The 19,315-nt window shown below is 36.2% G+C and overlaps 1 long non-coding RNA gene across 1 annotated transcript in view; it reads left to right on the top strand.

Moving 5' to 3' along the window:
- Nucleotides 1-11,712, top strand: part of LOC141505013 (uncharacterized) — a 31,879-nt gene extending 20,167 nt beyond the window's left edge. The window contains exon 2 of the long non-coding RNA XR_012473526.1: nt 11,336-11,712. This is a non-coding gene — a long non-coding RNA (uncharacterized LOC141505013). The remainder of the gene's footprint in view (nt 1-11,335) is intronic.
- The last annotated feature ends 7,603 nt before the right edge of the window (nt 11,713-19,315 follow it).

Raw genomic sequence — 19,315 nt, 5'->3', positions numbered from 1 at the left:
AATTCTAGAACTTTGCCAGGAAAGACTCAACCTCATAAGGTTTTAGACTGAAATCTACATTGTTTCTGCCTGTCTCTCTGACGCTGTTTGTCTCTCTGTCTGTGGATCTCTTCCCCCCCCCCCCCCCCCCCTTACAGACCCTTAGGATATTTTCCATTTTCAGGCTTTTTCAAAGATTCTGGCAGAGCAAACTCTCTCCTTCCTGTTTTATTAATATATTGGGATGTAGTTTGTCTAGGTCTAGATGATTTGAATTCATTGAGAATGGGATGAGTACTCTAACCTTTTCCTCACTAATCCTGGATTTACTTGATGCATGGCAGATTTTTTTCCTAGCCAGTTATTTTCATTTTGTGTATTACTGTAGTTTTTTAAAAAAACATTTTGGTAAGTACCAGATTGTGGGCTTTTGTTTTCTTATCAGTATGTTATTGTTTAATCCATTCACATTTAAAGTTATGGAGATTAGGTTTATATTTTCTTTTGTCTCTTAATATTTTTATACTCCCCCCAACCTCTGTAATTATGGTGCTATTCCTCTTCAGTTACTTTATTTAATCTAATTAATTATCACTGATTTTCTTCCTTTTGCTCTTCTTTTACCCTACCTCCTCCTCCTTTCCTTCCACCCCCATTTCTTACTCTTTTCTTTAGTTTTGGAGTTTGGTGTATTAGTTTCTTTTTCTTCTTTGCTTTTATCTGGTTAATCCCATTTCCCTCCTCTTTCAACTTATTTTAATCATTAGTTTAAAAATTTCATTTTATTTTACTTTTTTTTAAAAAAAAGGATTCATTTCCCTCATTCTCTTCATGATTTATCTTTCCCTTCTATCTATTCAAGACTTGTTTTTTAATTCATGGTCCTTGTACTTCTTTAGTTCTCATTGAATTAAATTTTTTTAGTTACCTATTTTTGAATTCCTTCTAAACACTTTCTGTTATTGACTTGTAGATCTTGCTTTTTTGTTCCCACCTCCTGTTTTTTTTTTTATTGTGCCTCTTTCTTGGAAATATTAATTCCTGCAGGTTATAGAGTACATATTGCTCCATGGCAAAATTTTTCCTATGTCCCTGATTGTGTTGTTCATTATTGATTGATCATTACTTTTCTCTTCGTCATTCCCCTTCTCTGTCTCATTTACCTTGAAATTTCTTCCCTGGGCCTATGACATACCACTCTTCCACATCTCTGTGTCCAGAAATTCAGATTCTTCTTATTCTGAGGTGTAGGAGAAGCTATCACTTTAAACACCAATCCCTACGGATAATACCCATTGTAAAGTTTCCATCTTTCTTTAAAAAATATTTCAGGGGCAGCTAGGTGGCACAGTGGATAGAGCACTGGTCCTGGAGTCAGGAGTACCTGAGTTCAAGTCTGGCCTCAGACACTTGATGATTGCCTAGCTGTATGACCTTGGGCAAGTCACTTAACCCCATTGCCTTCAAAACAAAAAAAAATTTAAATATCTCAATATGAGATGGAAATGGGGAGCATTCATCAGTGGTTCCCCTTCTCACTGCTGAAATAAGATTTACCCTTTTCTTTCTCCCTTCTTCAGTGTGCCTCCTTGCCCATTTTCCTGCAAGCTTTCTTCTTCCTGAGATATTAAAATAGTTTATTTTCTCTTAATTGTTAATGTTTGACTTGATTAGAATAGATCACATGTCTTCCCACTGTATAATGTAGCATCACAAATGCATTGATTTGTGGTAGGCAGATGTTGTGAAGTTAAGCTCATGATGTTTCAGGCTTATTTCTCAATTATATTTGATGTCTGATTTCACTGTCACCTCATGAAAATTTGGAAAGAAATCTCTTACTGGTTTCTCTATTGTTATTTTGTTGTCTTTGGTTGTTATATTTGTTTAATCATCTTCTGTTTCTACTGTGTGAGGTGTTTGCAAAGCAAATACTTTCTTCAGGTCTGGTTTTCTATTTGAATATCTAGAAAGGTTCTTTTTATTGAATGTCTTTCTTTTTTTCTCAATTATTGTTAAGCTTAGATTTGCGGGTTAGTTCACATTAGTCTGTCTTGAGCACCTTTGCCCTTTGGAACTCATTATTCCATTTCCTCCTGTGGTTTCTGTTTTTTTCACAATAGTCTTGTGTTATTTGAAATTCCTGTCCTTTTTATTTGAAGGTCTTTCTTTTGGTCACTTGCAGAATTTGTTGTTTCTCAATAGAATTGTTAAATTTAACCAGTGTTTGTAGCATATAATTTTTTTTTTTTTGCTTTTCCTGAAGATGATCTATGGGTTCATTCAGATAGCATCTTGTTTTCAACGTTCAGGTTCTGGGAAGTTTTCTTGCAATATTTTTTGTATCATGGTGCTCAGCTTTTTGACTTATGAAAAATTTCTGAGAGATATATAATCCTTATGATGTCTCTGTGAATCCTGTCTTTGAGAGAAATGTGTATTGCTTGTATGGAAATCATACTTTCCTTTAATGTTATTACTTTTAACTTCTCTTTTTCCAGGTTGTCCACCTCCATATGTTTGCATTTCCAATCAGTTATTCTTTCTTTTGTTTCTTTCATGAGACTTATCATTCAGGCTTTTCTACTCCTTTTTTCCTACTTGTAGAAAACATTTATTTCTACTTGTAGGTTATAAATTGTGCTTTCATAATTCTTATTTCTCTTTTTAAATCATTCACAAATATTCTTCTATGGTTTCATACACTTGGCAATCTATATCAACTTCATCAAATTTTGCTTAATTTTCCTTTGCCCTTGTAATCCTTATTCATAGATAACTGAATTCTTTTTATTTTACCTGGAAGTCTTTTTTCTTCTGTTATTAATAGATCTCTGTTGATTTATGCTTCAGGTCATGGTTCTTTCTTCTTCCTGAGATGGAGAAGCAAATGACTAACTTCAGTATCTTTGCCAAGAAAACCTCAGATGGGATTTTGAAAAGTCAGACATGACTGAAACAGCAATTTGCTGACTCTTGAGTGTAAGGAACTCCATCTACTGTGTCATCTAACTGTTCCTATTCTGAACAATTTGTTTTTTAAAAGTATATAATTCATTCAACATTTTATTTCTTTTAAAGATCTACATGTCCCTTTGTTGGAACAAAATTCCTGATTAATGTAAAGTGATGTATTACTATATAAAAAGAATGTATAGAAAATACTATATTCCAGTCATCTAAACATGTTTTATTTTTTGGGGGGGGAATAAAAAATCTTTTTATTTTTGATCATTCTAATATGTTGGCAAGGGGCTCCTATGTGGGTAGGGATGAGGGGAAGAATATCACACTTATAATATAGAAGAGGTGGGGTGGGGAATCAAAGTTAGCAGGTGGAGTGTCTCCTAGGAAGCCAATTAGACAACAGCATAACCTTCATAACAGGTAGGGCTTCCCTCCCACCTCCATTTTGTTAATCATGTGGCTATGAGAGTTTTGAATAATTCTGGCAATGAATAAATTCTTATTTCTGTTGAGAATGCAATTTGGAGCCTTATGTAGTGGCTTCATTGATTCTTCCCCCATATTCAGAAGCAATTATAGATGCATTTCCACCAGTGACCTTAAATCTCAACTTGGTCCAATGGATATTGCAAAGCGTGAAGGCCAAGGGTTATGGAACCCTTGGTTATGGAACCAAGATGGGTTCATGCCTAGGTAGGAGGGAGAGTGGTTAGCCAAATTGTAATGGATTGATTTTGGTTTTATAATTGCTTCCACTAGGGTTCAAATTCTATCTTTGATTCAAATTTTAGGGTTGACTCTAAGGATCCAGTTCTCTCAAGATACAGCCAAATGTCTTCCATCATGAAAATACCTTTTATTTCCCTCTAGAGAGGGATTGGTTTCTAGAGCCCTTTCTATTCTAGTGTTCTCTCCTCCTGGTCATGCCAGACATTTCTCAGTTCAGAATCCATTCTGGTCTCAATGAAACAAGAGTTTTAATGACACTTGTTCCATGGACAGGATGTATTTTTAGACTGGGAAATGTGTCCTTTCTCTGTGGCCAAGGAAGGAGTGTTGAATTGGCTTGAGAGCCAAAAGAATGGACCTGGATAATTCAGACCATGATGTAAGCATTCATTAAAAAAAAAAAAGATTGTTTTAATTTGAAGGCCAAGGAATGAGAAGTCAGATCATAAACTGAATTATCTGGAAAAGTGGGAAGAAATGCCACCCCGGATTCTCATGATTAATCCTATCACCCAACATGAGGACATAGGGGCAGGGTGGAGGGGGCCAGGGCAGCTTGAGGAAGCCTCTGGTAGCTACATGCTCCTTCCATCATTGCAGAGTTTAAAATGTCCCCACCCCCACCCCGGATGAGAAGCTTGCCTGGGGATGAGAATGGAACCCACAGAGATTCATACACTTTGACCTGCTCTGCTTTTTAGAACCTGTTTCTTGAATGAACAGCTGTAACTCAACATCTTTCTATTATATAATACTGGAGATCTCTTGAGGAAAGAAATCAAAAACCCCACTCTAGCACATAGAGAGACCAACACACACACACACACACACACACACACACACACACACACACACACTCACCCCTCTCCCCTATTCCTTAGGGTTCTTTCCCCTTCCACTCAATTAAAAGTGGAAGCTCCCAACAATCACTACCAACAGCCCAGCCATCATGACTGTTTGGCTGATGGTGGCCCCCATCCCTGCAGCATTGCACATGTCACGTTGGCAGCAGAGGTAGTGGATATTGGGAAGGGTAAAGACTTCTCCAATCTTCTGGATGTTGCAGTCAGCATACTTCCAACATGAATAGTAATAACTTCCATCACCATAAGCCTGAAGGCATGCATCTTGATCAGCTCTACAAGTGGCATTTTTGGTACAGGATTTCATAGAAGTCTCACAGTGTAAGCATTTCAAAGAACCAGCTGGACTGCAGTACATCGCCAGAACCAGGAGACCAAGGAAGAGGATGCTTATCCTGCCACTCCCCATCATGTCAATCTCTTCTCAGACCTGAAGAAGGAACTTCTGAAGTTTTATCTCCCAATTCAAACTCAACTAGCTTTCAGAGAATGAGTTGGGGGCGGCGGAGCCCAGGGCCAGGGGTAAACATGTTTTATTACACTTCGTTCCTTGTTTAAACTGTTCTCTATATTGTTACAGTAAAGTGTTGTAACAAGTTGACTTTGCAATCTCATTATGAAGTATGAAGTTTTTTTAAACTTCAGTTATAATATCTTAGAGTATTAAAAGTCTTACATCAATCACACAAACTAGAGTCCATTATCTCATTAGATTTGTATATCATTTCATTTGGACTACTTATCCTTTTTTCGGTAGGCAGAGCTTGAAGGAAATAAAATGGAAATGGTCCTAACTTGAATTGCCTGCTCCTAGCACTCAGACAGTTTTAATTCAGATAAGCTTGCTTTCTTATTTGAACACAATTTTATAAACATATATATATGATAATACTTGCCCTAGTTGTAAATTGGACAATTTAACACCAGTTATGTCTGATAGGAAGAACTGACAACTACCATTTTTTTGGTTCAAAAACTTACTATCAGATGATTGCAAACCATGAGACTGGAAAATCAAGTGAGTACAACAAACTAGAACTTACTGCATATTTCTTTAGAGCACAATTTCCAGTGAATTCCACTCACATTTTATTAAGGTATCTTACAGATTGTGAACAATGCACACTTGACTTAAAAGTCAATTATATCAGATGAGTCCATATAACCCAAAAGTTACCTTGCAATATGCATATTGTAATAGTGATCCTGAAGAGTTGACTTCTCTTTACCAAGGCAAACCCCTCTGTATGGAACTTTGATAACATTCCATACCATCTTCTCCGGCAGATTGACTCCTTTGTCAACTTAACTGTCTCACTAATTTTCAATTTCTTCTTTCAATCTCTTGCTTTTTTTTTTTTTTTTTTTTTTTAGATTTTGCAAGGCAATGGGGTTAAGTGGCTTGCCCAAGGCCACACGGCTAGGCAATTATTAAGTGTCTGAGGTCGGATTTGAATCTTGCTTTCTTGTTGACAAAAATCACCCATGTCTCCCACATCCTCAAGAAACCCTCACTTGATTCTTTCATCCTCCCAATACCGTTGCTATTTAACATGCTATAATCTTTTTTTGTGATTAAACTTCTTGAATAGGTCATCTATAGTTAGTGCCTTCACTTGATTGTCTCTCACTCTTTTTTCTTTTTCAACTTGACTTTTGGACATCTCAAATGAAATGTTTCACTTCAAAGTTAACAATGATCTTTTTTTTTTTTTTTTGCAAGGCAAGGGGGTTAAGTGGCTTGCCCAAGGCCACATGGCTAGGTAATTATTAAGTGTCTGAGGCCAGATTTGAACTCAGGTACTGCTGACTCCAAGGCCAGTGCTCTATCCACTGTGCCACCTAGCCACCCCTAACAACGATCTTTTTATTGTGAAATAAATGAATGATCTTTGTTCAATCCTCATTCTTCCTGACTTCTTCGTAGTTTTTCCACATTGTAAGTCACCTTCTTCTTCTAGTGTACTCTTTTCTCTCTGATTTTTTCCATGATATTTTCCCCTCTTGATTCTCTTCTTAAATGTTAGACTGCTCCTTTTAAGTCCCTTTTGCTGATCTCCCATTAACTACGGTTATGTTCCCTAAAAATCTGCCCCTTAGCCCTGTTTTCTTTCTCTGAACTATTTCACTCATGGAGCAATGCTCTCATCTCAAATGGATTAAATTAGTATCAATATGTTTATGATTCTCAGCTCTATCCATTCTAAACCTGATCTCCAGTATTTCCATATTTCCACCTGCCTATTGGATATTTCAAACTGGATCTACCATAAATATTTTAAACTCATTATGTCCAAAACTGTACTCATTGTTTCCCCAACTTCCCTATTACTGTTAAGGGTCCACCATTCTTTCAGTTACTCATGTTCTCAATTCATATGTCATCCTCAGCTCTTCATTGACTCTAGCCTTCCCCTTTTTGATATCCAATATATTGCCAAGTCCAATAGATTCTACAGAGCAGGTAGGTAACAAAGTGGAAAAAGTGCCATTGCTGGAGTCAGAAAGATTCAACATCATAGTGAATTCAAATCTGACCTCAAATATTTAACTAGCTTTGTAAACCCAGGACAAATCATTTAATTGTTTGCTTTAGTTCTTTAGTTGTAAAATGAACTGAAGAAGGAACTGACGAATTACTCCAGTATCTTTGCCAAGAAAACTCCAAATGGAATCACACAGAATTGGACATGACTGTGAACAACACCAAAAATGGTTTCTACCTTTTCAACATTTCCTATATATACATTCTGGTACAGGTATGTACAATTGAGTCACCTCATGCCTGGACTGTTGTAATTGCTTTCTGGCTACTTTGCCTGTCTCAAGTCTCTTCTCACTTCAGTCAATCCTCCACTCAGTATCCAATGTGATTCCTAATAGTTCAGGTCTGTCCATGTCCATTTCTTCCCTCTTCAGGTCTTTTTATTTTCCAATTAAATGTAAAGATGGTTTTCAACATTCATTTTTATAAAGTTTTTTAATATCATACTTCCCTTCAGCATCCCTAAGATAGTAAGTAATCTGATATAGGTTAAACATGTACAATCCTATTACACATATTTTTATATTAGTCATGCTGTGAGAGAAAAATCAGAGCAAAATTGAAAAACCACAAGAAAGAAAAAAAACAAATTTAAAGAAGTGAAAATAGTATCCTTTGATCTGCATTTAGGCTCCATAGTTGTTCTTTGGATGTGATTGGCATTTTCCATCATAAGTCTTTTAGAATTGTCTTTGATCATTGTATTGCTGAGGAGAGCCAAGTCTATCATAACTGATGTCACACAAGGTTGCTATTATTATGTACAATACTTTCCTGGTTTTGCTTACTTCTCTCAGTGTCAGTTCATGTAATTCTTTCCAGATTTTTCTAAAATCTGTTTGCTCATCATTCCTTATAGAACAATAGTATTTCATTACATTCAATATACCACAACTTGTTCACCATTCTCCACTTGACAGACTTGGCATCAATTTTCCAATTCTTTGCCACCATAAAAAGACCTGCTATAAATATTTATGTTCATATAGGTCTTTCCCCCCTTTTTATGATGTCTTTGGAATCTCCTAGTGGTATTGTTGGTTCAAAGGGTATGCCTTTTGGGTATAACTCCAAATTACTCTCCAAAATAGTTGGATCAGTTCACAACTCCACCAACAGTACATTAGTGTCCCAGTTTTCCCACATCCACTCCAATATTTATCATTTCCTTTTTCTGTGATATTAGCCAATATTACAGGTGTGAGATGGTACCTCCAAGTTGTTTTAATCTGCATTTCTCTAGGTAATAGTGATTTAGAACAATTTTTATATTATTATAAACAGCTTTAATTTCTTCATCTGAAAATTTCCTGTTCATATCCTTTGAGCATTTATCCAAAGGAAATGACCTGTATTCTTATAATTTTGACTCAGTTCTCTATATGATTTAGAAAAGGGACCTTTAGTGTAAATACTGGCTGAAAAAATTATTTCCCAGCTTTCTGCTTTCCTTCTAATCCTGTTGCATTTGTGTTTTGTTTGTGCAAAATTTTTTTAATTTGATGTAATCAAAATTATCCATTTTGTATTTCATAATTTCTCTATCTTTTGTTTGGTCATATATTCTTCCCTTCTCCATAGATCTGAAAGATAAACTATACTTTGCTCTCCTAATCTGCTTATAGTATCATCCTTTGAGTCTAAATCATGTAACTATTTTGACCATATCTTGGTATAGGGTGTGGAAATATGGTCATTGTTTAGTTTCTATCTTAATATTATCCAGTTTTCCCAGCAGTTTTTTTTTTATCAAATAGTGAGTTCTTGGATTTATCAAACAATGGATTATTATATTTACCACTGTATTTTGTGAATCTAATCTATTCCACTCTCTTTCCTAGTCAATAGTCTTTCTCCCCATATCAGTAAATTCTAATTGACTACTCATTACCTCAAAGATCAAATATAAAATCTTCTGCTTGGCTATTTAAAACTCTTAATAACCTGAATCCCATCCTATTTTCTAGTTTTCTTACACCTATCCCTCCCTCCCCTAGTCCTCAAACATACTCTTTGATCCCATGACACTAGTCTCCTTTCTTAATAACTGTGACCCTGGACAAGATATTTAACCTGTCTGCCTCAATTTCTTCATATATAAAATAGAGACAATAATAGCACCTAACTTCTAGGGTTGTTATGAGGATAAAGTGAGATGTTTGTAAATCACTTTATTTAAATAGAAGTTGTTATAATTATTTAATTCTTTCCCCCTTATCACTGTCTCCTGACCTCCCCGACTTGATTCAAGTCCCAGCTAAAATCTCGCCTTATAAAGGAAGCTTTCTTGATTTCCTTAATGTTAGTCCCTTCCCTATGAGCCTATCTCTAATTAATCTTGTATATGTCTTCTTTGTACATAACTATTTACATATTGTCTTTCCCAATAAACAGTGAGCTTCTTGAGGACTGAGACAGTGTTTTTGCATTTCTTTGTCTCTTGATTGCTATTATGAAGCCAGAAATTTAGCAAGCATTTAATAAAAGTTTTTTGCCTTAGTTGACCTCAAGTCTATGCATTATAAGATGTTCCATTTTTAAAGTTTTTCATTTTTACATCAACTGTTATCATCCATCTTTTTTCTTTCAGTGAGATTTTTTCCAGTTTATGATAGCTTAAAAAAATCCCTTTATATTGTCTTTTCCATTCATTGCTATATTCAGCTTGTTCCAAGTTTTAGTGTCACTCCTATTATTCATATAAGTTGGTAATACTATTCTGTATTTTTCCTTAAAACACTATGTATTTGTTAACCGTCATTATCATCAACATCATCATTACTGTTCTCCCCAGTTAATTTTCTTTTCATTTTTCTGCATGCCTCTTTATGTTTCTTTTAATTTAAAAATTATTTTAACATATATCTTTAAAATTTTGAGTTCTAAATTCTCCCTCTTCCTCTAATCCTTCCCTACCCATTGAGAAAAAGGTATGCAATATCTATTATACAAATAAAGTCATACAAAGCATATTTCCATAATTGGACTTGTTGCAAGAAAAATAAAGTGAAAAAACATTTTTCACTATGCTCACAATTCATCAGTTCTCTCTCTGAAAGAGGATAGCATTTTTCATCAGAAGTCTTTTGGAACTGTGGATCATTGTATTGATCAGAGTAGTTAAGTCTTTCACAGTTGATTATCATTACCATACTGTGTATAAGGTTCTTTTGGTTCTACCCACTTTACTTTTTATCAGTTCATATAAATCTTCCCAGGGTTTTTTGAAACCATTTCCTTCATCATTTCTTATAGCATAATAATATTCCAATACAATTACATATGACAATTTGTTCAGTCATTTCCCAACTACTGGATATTCCCTCAATTTTCAATACTTTACCACCACAAAAAGTTGCCATAAATTTTTTTGTATATATAGGTCTTTATTTCTTTCTTTTTCTTTGACCTTTTTGGAAACAGACTTAGTACTGTTATTGTTGGATTAAAGAGTATGCACATTTTTATAGTTTTTGTGGGCATAGTTCTAAACTGTTCTTCAGAATGGATGGACTAGCAGCACATTGGTATCCCTATTTTTCTACATCCTCTCTAGAATTTGTCATTTTCCTTTTCTGTGACGTTAGCCAATTTGATAATTGTGAGCTGATATATCAATGTTGTTTTAATCTGAATTTCTCTGATTATTAGTGATTTTAAAGCAGTTTTTCTCATATGATTTATGATAATTTTGATTTTTTTCTCCTGAAAAATGCCTGTTCATATCCCTTGACCATTGGGAATTAATTTTTATTTTTATATTTTTATGTTTATATTTTTATAAATTTGACTCAATTCCCTGTATGTTTGAGAAATTAGGCCTTCATTATAGAAATTTGCTGTAAGTTTTGCTTCTGGTTTCCAACTTTCCTTCTAATTTTGTTTGCATTGGTTTTAATTTTAATGTAGTCAAAATTATCCATTTTAACTTCTGTGATTCTTTGGTTATAAGCCTTTTCATAGCTATAAATCTGACAGGTAAATTTTCCAACACTTCTCTAATTTACTTCTATCACCTCTTATATCTATAATATGTACTCACTTCGTCTTTATTTTGGATAAATTGTGTAAGATGTTTGTCACTGTCTAGTTTCTGCCATATTACTTTCTGGTTTTCCCAGCAGTTTTTGTCAAATAGTGAATTCTTACCTCCCCAGGCTTAGATTTTAGAGTTTATCAAATACTATAGTTTTTGTTTCTATATATGTGTAACTAATCTATACAACTCTCTGTATGTCTTTTAAAAATCTAGTGGATCACTCTGATGGAAAAGCTCCTCTCAGCAGTTCAGAGATCAAGGACAACCCCGGGAGACCTGTTAAGGACAATGTCATCTACATCCAGAGGGGGAAAAATACCCCCAAATCATAGAATATATTGTGTTTGCTTTTTAAAAAACTTCTCTTACGTTTTTCTTCCCTATCCTATGGTTTTCTTTCTTTTCTGTTAGTCTTGATCCCTCATATATAAAATGACTAATATGTAACTATATTGAACACAAATGTACATGTACAACATTTACCAGACTATTCAGGGGGATAAGAAGGGAAGGTGGCAACATAACATATGCCAAAAAAAGAAAATAAATCATGCATATTCTTACTATAAAGTACTCAGTAAAAAAAACTAGTTGATCAGTAATTTACAGAATTTCATTCTTCTTAACTATTTTCAGCAATAAAGTGATCCCAAGATAATCACATGAAATAGGATGAAAAGTGCTCTCTGCCTCCAGAGAAAGAACTGATGACATTTGAATATATTATTTTTCTTTCTTTCTTTCTCCCTCCCTTGCTTCCTCGCTTCCTTTCTTCCTTCCTTCTTTCCTTCCCTCCCTCCTTTCTTCCTTCTACAAAATGACTAATGACTAATATAATGATTGCACCATGTATAACTTATATTATAAGTTGCTTACCATTGAGTTTAGAGCTCAAAATATAAAAAAGAGCAAATGTTAAAAATTGTTTTTACATGTATTTGGGGAAAAATAAAATCTTATTTAAAAAAGAATTTCATTTTTTTAGTTTAATTTATTTAAGGCAATGGGATTAAGTGATTTGCCCAAGGGCACCCAGCTAGGCAATTATTAAGTTTGTGAGGCAGATTTGAACTCGGGTCCTCCTGACTCCAGGGACAGTGCTCTATCCACTGTACCACCTAGCTGCCCCCCCCCCCACTTTTTTAAAGTTTTTCATTCTTGAATATATTGAGAAACTAAGTTTCAGAAGGGAAAAGGAAATATGTTGGAGAAAGAACTATAGGAACTATTTAAGACAAAGAGCTATAGGAGAAAGCACAAGGTTACAGAGAATTATTTTTCCCCTTTGAAGTTATAACAGCCTATGTTATTCTTTCTACAAATATGTTATATGTGACTTTATAGTTATTTTAAAAAAATTAAATTATACTAAAGTTCATTTTGTGTTCAGAATTTGTAGAACCTCCCTCAAGGTAATTGGAGAAATTTTCTGATGTCACAAATGTAGCTCTATCCTTACCCCAGATGGATTTGGTATGAATGATAGTAGAAGGAGGGCATCATGATGACTGATTGTGAGAATATCATTCCTCCCATTTTCTGCTAAGCTTGGTGATGGCTGTGTACAAGGAAGGGGAAGGACAGACTGAAAGAGAGAAGTAGAATTTGAGGAAGACAATGTGAGAGATGCAGGTTGAACTTTAGAATGACTAGCAGATATATGGTTCAAATCAGTCCCGTAATATGTCCTTTGTTCCCAGCATCTGCAATATCAGAGGCTTCTAGGAGTGGAATTCTCTGGCGAAATCATTCTCTCATTAATTAAGCTGAAATTTTATATTCCTACTGTGTTGAACTCATCTACTATCTCTCATTCTGTCATCTACCCTAATCTTTTCTGATTTACCCTTGATTTCTGTTTTTTTTTCTTTTTGGCTTAGATGAATACATGTTAACTTAGCTATCCATGATTATCTTTTGTTTAATAAGCATTTGATGTGAGGGAGTGAAGGTGTTCTAATGTAAGCTAACCATCAGCCCTCCTAGTTATGGACAGGACAGGAAAAATGGCTTTCATTCTAAACCTCTCCCCTCAAAGAGCATCCCACTCCATAGACTCCAAATATCTGACCTGTATGTAGTAGATATGTTCAATTCTAGCCCAATATCCCTCTTGGAGAAAGGCAAGTGGAAGAGTGAGTACCCATTCACATTTCCCTAAAGGTGGAAATTGTAGTCTTCTTTGGAAACTTGGAATGAATGAATAAAGCAACTATTAAGTGCTTATTATGTGCAAAGAACTGTGCTAACTGCCTGAAAATAAAAAGAAAAGTAAGATAATCCCTATAATCCAGAAGTTCAAAATTTCACATATGGAAGATTTTATCTGCAAGTTAGATGGTAAGGTCTTATGGTCCTTAGGAGGCTACAACAAAACAGATAGTAATGCCTCTTCTTAAATGACATTTCTACTGAAATCAGTTTCTGTCATGATAGTGCCAAGGCTGACTCTTGTCAGGACTAGGTTTTTTCAGAAAAGTCTGCAGCATAGGCCAACCTGGTACCCTGCATCCCAATTTAAATCCTGTGATATGTATGAGCTAATTTATGTTAACTCAAGTCAAGTCATGTCAAGACTTATTGATGATCTTCTATATAGCTCTCTCCTTGTGGGTCTTCATTACATTCTTCTCTTCTGGTTCTCCTCTTTCCTCTCCTGACTGCTCCTCAGTCTTTCTTGGATCTTCATCTCTGTCACACTAACTGTAAATGCAGGGTGTGTTCAAGGAAGACTAGTTCCTTTGGTGTGAGGGCTACTGAGCCATTTTCAGGGCTGCTTTGATGTCCACTTGACCCAAATAACTCTCATCTGTAACTCCAAGAAGCTGTAGCATGCATAGTGGTTACACCACAGTGTATCATTTCAGCAGGCAGGCTAAACCAGACTGAGGGTAATTGAGGGAGTCTCAAACTCCTCAGGGAGTTGGGGGGGTGTCTATCAAGAATGTGAAGTCTTCCTCTGGTGGAATGGGCAGTTGAGAACCCTTCATTCCAGTGGCAAGAAGGCAGCTGAGCCATCACCAGTTGTCTTGACTCTGTCTTGCTATTGGATCATGATGACTTTGGAAGAGAGGTTGACAACTTTGTGCAATCTTGCTTCATTTAAAGACAATTTGCACCTGAATCAAAGATATCACCCATGCCATTTTGCCATTCCTATCTCAAAGTCCTGTTGACAGGCAAGTGACAGAGCAGCAGGTACAAATACACTGGGAGCTGTAGTCACAACCCTGCACACAGGCTGCCTAGACCATAGGGTCATTTTCCCATTGAAAGCAGCAGTGGTAGGATTTGGCACCCCCCTGTGTGTCTAAGTAGCCCCTTTAAGGATCACACAGATTGCCCCCTGGTGTGAGGAAGGAGATAGAAAAGGTACCCTAAAAATTGTCTGCTTATCCAAACCTGGCCTGATTATCATGGCAGGTGGGGATCTCAACCTTGTGTTTGAAACACAAAAATATCTACAAAAACCAAGATCCAATTGACCTGAAAGATGAACAACTCTTGCTGCAAGAGAACTCAGCAGGTATCGTATCCAAATATGAGTGAAATAAGACTGGCAAATGAGGCCAATTTACTTAAGTTGGAGCTGGATACATGTTTTTCTGTAGTGAACACAGTAAAGGGGAGCACTGTGAAGGTGGGATAGGTTTTGCAATCAAAAATCAAGTTTGAATGCCTACCAAAAGGAGTGACTGACAAGCTCTATCAATGAAATTGCCACCTTTAGGAAAACTCCAGGTTATTATCAGTGCCTATGCTTCTATCATGATGAACCTTGATGAAGTCAAAGAAAGATTTTATGAAGACCTGGAGAACCCTTATCATTAATGTACCAAAAGAGGACAAGCTTATAATTTTGGGTGACTAGAGTAGATTCAAAACTACCAAACATGGGGCATCTAGGTGGCGCAGTGGATAGAGTACCTGTCCTGGAGTCAGGAGTACCCGAGTTCAAATCTGACCTTAGACAATAACTGCCTAGCTGTGTGGCCTTGGGCAAACCACTTAACCCCATTGCCTTGCCCAAAAAACCCCTTAAAAAATGCCAGACATGGTAGGGAGTCCTTGGGAGGGATGGAGTTAGAAATAGCAACAGTAATTGGTCACCTACTACTGAAGACAAGCATCTCATGATCCTCTTATCACAAACCCTGTCTTCTGTTTACTTAAATGCAGTAAAGTTTCCGGGATGTACCCTCACAGTAAATATTGGCATCTAATAGACTACGTGATTTTCAGGAGAAGAGACAGATATGATGCGACAGTGATAAAAGCAATGAGTGATGAGAGTGCTGAACTCATCCTTTCCAAGCTAATTATTCACATTCAACAGAAGAGGCGGCCCCAAGGCAAAATGACTACTGGAAGAATTAACATTAAGAGATTAGAGTGCCTCTCTAGTTAGTTAGAGTGCCTCTCAAGTTAGTTGCCAACTTGGAGGGGAAAGTTGAACCAACACACAGCTGGCAATAGTGGAGTTGGAAAAGAGTGGACAGTTGGTTTGTTGAAGATGATGGAGAAAAACAGAAGTTGCTAAAAGAAAAAATGAGGGTTTACTGGCAGGATAGTTCATCGCTTTCTAAGAAGGTAGCAGCAAAAGTAAGTGCAGGTCTTGGCTCAGTAAGAAGGTAGATAAAATTCAGTTTTAAGCAGATAATAACAATCCAAAGTAATATTATGATGCCCTGAAGGCTATTTATGGGCCAAAGACATTTGGTACATCTCAACTACTCAGTGCTGATAGAATCACATTGATTAATGATGATCCTAGAGAGATGGTTTAAACACTTCCATAGTGTTCTTAACAGATCATCATCAATCAATGCAGAAGCCATTGTCTGTTCACCTCAATCTAAAGTTCTAACTCCCAAGAAGAGATTTTGAAAACCATTAGGCTCCCTTCTTATGGCAAAGTACCTGGTGCTGTTTCTATTTCAGCTAAGATTTACAATCCATTTGCTCATTCAAAAGCTGATTGAAATTTCCCAGGTTATATGGCATAAAGAAGTTGTCCCTCAAGAATTCAAGGATACCTCCATTGTCCATCTCTATAAAAGTAAATAGATTGTCCTGTGACAATTACAGGGGTGTTTCTCTTTTAGTCATTGTTGGTAAAATTCTTGACAGAGACAAGTCTGATCTTCATTAGTCTGATCCTTCATCTGGAAGATGGTCACCTCCCTGAGAGCCATTTGCCTTCAGAAAAGGTTGAGTAACAGTTGATAAGGGGTTTGCTGCCCAATAACTGATGGAGCACAAAATGCACACAAATGACAGAAAATGCCAGGAGTAGAACATAAATCTGTCTGTCTCTATATGTATGTATATAAACATATACAGTGTTTGTAGATCTGCCCAAAGCATTTGATGCCATCAGTTGTGAGTGTCATTGAAAATTATGTCAAAATTCAGTTGCCCAGAGAAGTTCATCAGTACTATGTATCAGTTTCAATGCAGCAATCTTGACCGGGTTCTGGATACTGAATGATGCTCTCATGATTTTCTGGTCAGCAATGGAGTAAAATAAGGATGTATTCTTGTTCCCAGCATCAAGGTCAGCTACTACACTTATGGTAAATTCTTCAACTTGAAAAGGCTACAAAGTGCAGGAATGTTGGTACAGGATCTTGTGTTTGTAGATGATTGTGCATTCAATGCAACCACTGAAGCTGAAATACAACAAAGTATTGATTGATTTTCTACTGCTTGTGTTATTTTTGACCTAAAAACACCAAGAAAGCATGGGTGCTCCATCAGTTAGCACCACACTGTTATTGTGTGGAACCTTCGATTATAGCAAATGGAAAAGTTTTGTATACTGTGAAAAAATTCCAGGGAGGTACACATTGATAATGAGGTTGACACATACCTTGCCAGAGCCAGCTCATTATTTGGGAGGCTCTGAAAGTGTGGGAGAGAAGAGATTGACTACCAAATTGAAGCCATTGTGCTGATCTTATTGTTGTATGCCTATGAACAGTCTACCAGTACCATGCAAGGAAACTGAATTGCATCCATTTAAATTGTCTTAGGAAGATTCTGAAGATCACTTGGTAGAAGATACCAGACACTGAGGTCCAAACATTATTACAAATAGTGCAACTGCAATGGACTAGGCATGTTGTTAGTAAACCAAATGTATGCTTGCTAAAAAAAAAAGACTATTTTATGGAGAACTCACACAAGGTAAAGCCCTCACAAGGGAATCTGAAGTAATACTGGGACACCCTGAAGACACACCTCTTAAGAACTTTAGATTGGGAGACACTGGCACAGGACCGCCCAGCATGGTGTACCTTCATCAGAGAAGGTGTTATACTCTTATGAGTGAGTGAGAATTGAAGCAGCTCAAAGGAAACATGAGATTCTTAAGTATGAGTTAAGTACCCCAAGTGTTCACATGGACTATTTGTGCTTGACCTGTGGTAGAACATTCTGGGTTCATGTTGGTCTGATCATCCATAGTCAGACACTCTGTAATTTGCCTTTAACATAGTGGAGTTCAATAATGAAGTACAAGAACGAATTATAGATGTTCCCCAAGACTCTGCCCTAGACCTCCTTTCACTTGGTGATCTCATCACATCTCATAGATTCAATTTTCATCTTAACACTAGTTATTCTCAGATCTACCTATCCTGCCCTGTTCTACATTCTGAGCTTTAGTTCCTAATCACCAACTGCCTTTTAAAATATTTTGAACTAGATTTCTAATAGGCATTTCAATTTCAACAGGTACAAACAGAATTCATTTTTTTTTTTTTAGTTTTTTGCAAGGCAAATGGGGTTAAGTGGTTTACACAAGGCCATACAGCTAGGTAATTATTAAGTGTCTGAGGTGGGATTTGAATTCAAGTACTCCTGACTCCAGGGCCGGTGCTCTGTCTGCTGCACCATCTAGCCGTCCTGTTCATTATATTTCTTTCCTCATCCCACAAACTTTCTTCTCTCTTGAATTTCCTTATTATTTGCAACAGGCAAGATAATAGAAAGACAGGAGTGCTAAAGTACTCAAGATTGAGAAAAGTAATTTTTAGTGATTAAACTAGCTTTTTCCATTCAAGGCTATACCACTATCAATGTCAGAACAATCCAGTAATTCTGTAATATCTAGACATTTTCATCAGACCGCAAAACATTTACAAATAATGATTTAGGATTATTTTTAAATTTCCAGTTACCTTGGAAGTCTTACCCAATTTGGGGAATGATGAATTCCAACAAATATTTTAAATATTAAAAATCAGAATTATATTGAAATTATAGAAATTCTTAAATGGAGATAAAATTCTGTAAAATGATCTTGTGTCATGCCACATATCAAGAAAATTAAGAAATTTATTCAAGAGAAGGAGATAACTGGCATGGGAAATCACCTAATCTAAACTTTATTGCAAACCTGTCACTAAAGCAGCCTTGGAAAATGGATTGTAATCTCTCATGTACTGAATTTCTCTCTTATTGCTTAGAGAGTACCACCATTCTCACCATCATCCATGTGATTTGCTTCAGTATTATATTCAATTCCTCACTCTTAGCCCACATATCCAATTCAGTGATAAGCCTTGTCATTCATACCTCATAAAATCTGGCTTTCATCTTCTTTTCTCCAGTCACCTAACCATTGCCCTTGTTCAAACCTTCATCACCTCTCACCAGGACTTTTGCAAATGCTTTAAAATTGCTTTCTCTGCCTTGAGACTCTGCTCCATATGTGCCTTGCTCACAGCTATGAGGATTTTCCATAAAGACTTGTTCTTACCAGATCACACCCATCTACTCAATATACTACAATGCCTCATGACCTCTAGGATCCTACAGAAAGTCCTCTGCATTTAAAGCTCTTTTACAACCTGGTCCCTTCCTATCTTTCCAGTCTTCTTAGACTCTTTTCTATTTTTCCAGTCTTTTTATATGTTACTTCCCTTCACAAACTCTATGATCCAGTCTTAATAGATTACTTCTTGTTCTTTGAACTGCATTTCTCATATGGGTTCTTTTGTACTGATTGACTCCTATGGCTGCTCTTCCTTCCCGCCTTCATCTCTAATTTTCTCTGGCTTCCTTCAAGACAATTCAAGTCTTACCTTCTTTTCCTTCGTTGTTCAGCTGTTAGTATTATCTTTTTTGAGATTGTCTCCTATCTACATTGTATATATCTTTTATGTGTCTAGTTATTTACTTGTTATC

This window comes from Macrotis lagotis, chromosome 1 (genome assembly GCF_037893015.1).
Source record: "Macrotis lagotis isolate mMagLag1 chromosome 1, bilby.v1.9.chrom.fasta, whole genome shotgun sequence".
NCBI classification, from domain to species: Eukaryota; Metazoa; Chordata; class Mammalia; order Peramelemorphia; family Peramelidae; genus Macrotis; species Macrotis lagotis.
The sequence above is the reverse complement of the archived record's forward strand: the minus strand, read 5'-3'. Positions and strand labels throughout refer to the sequence as shown.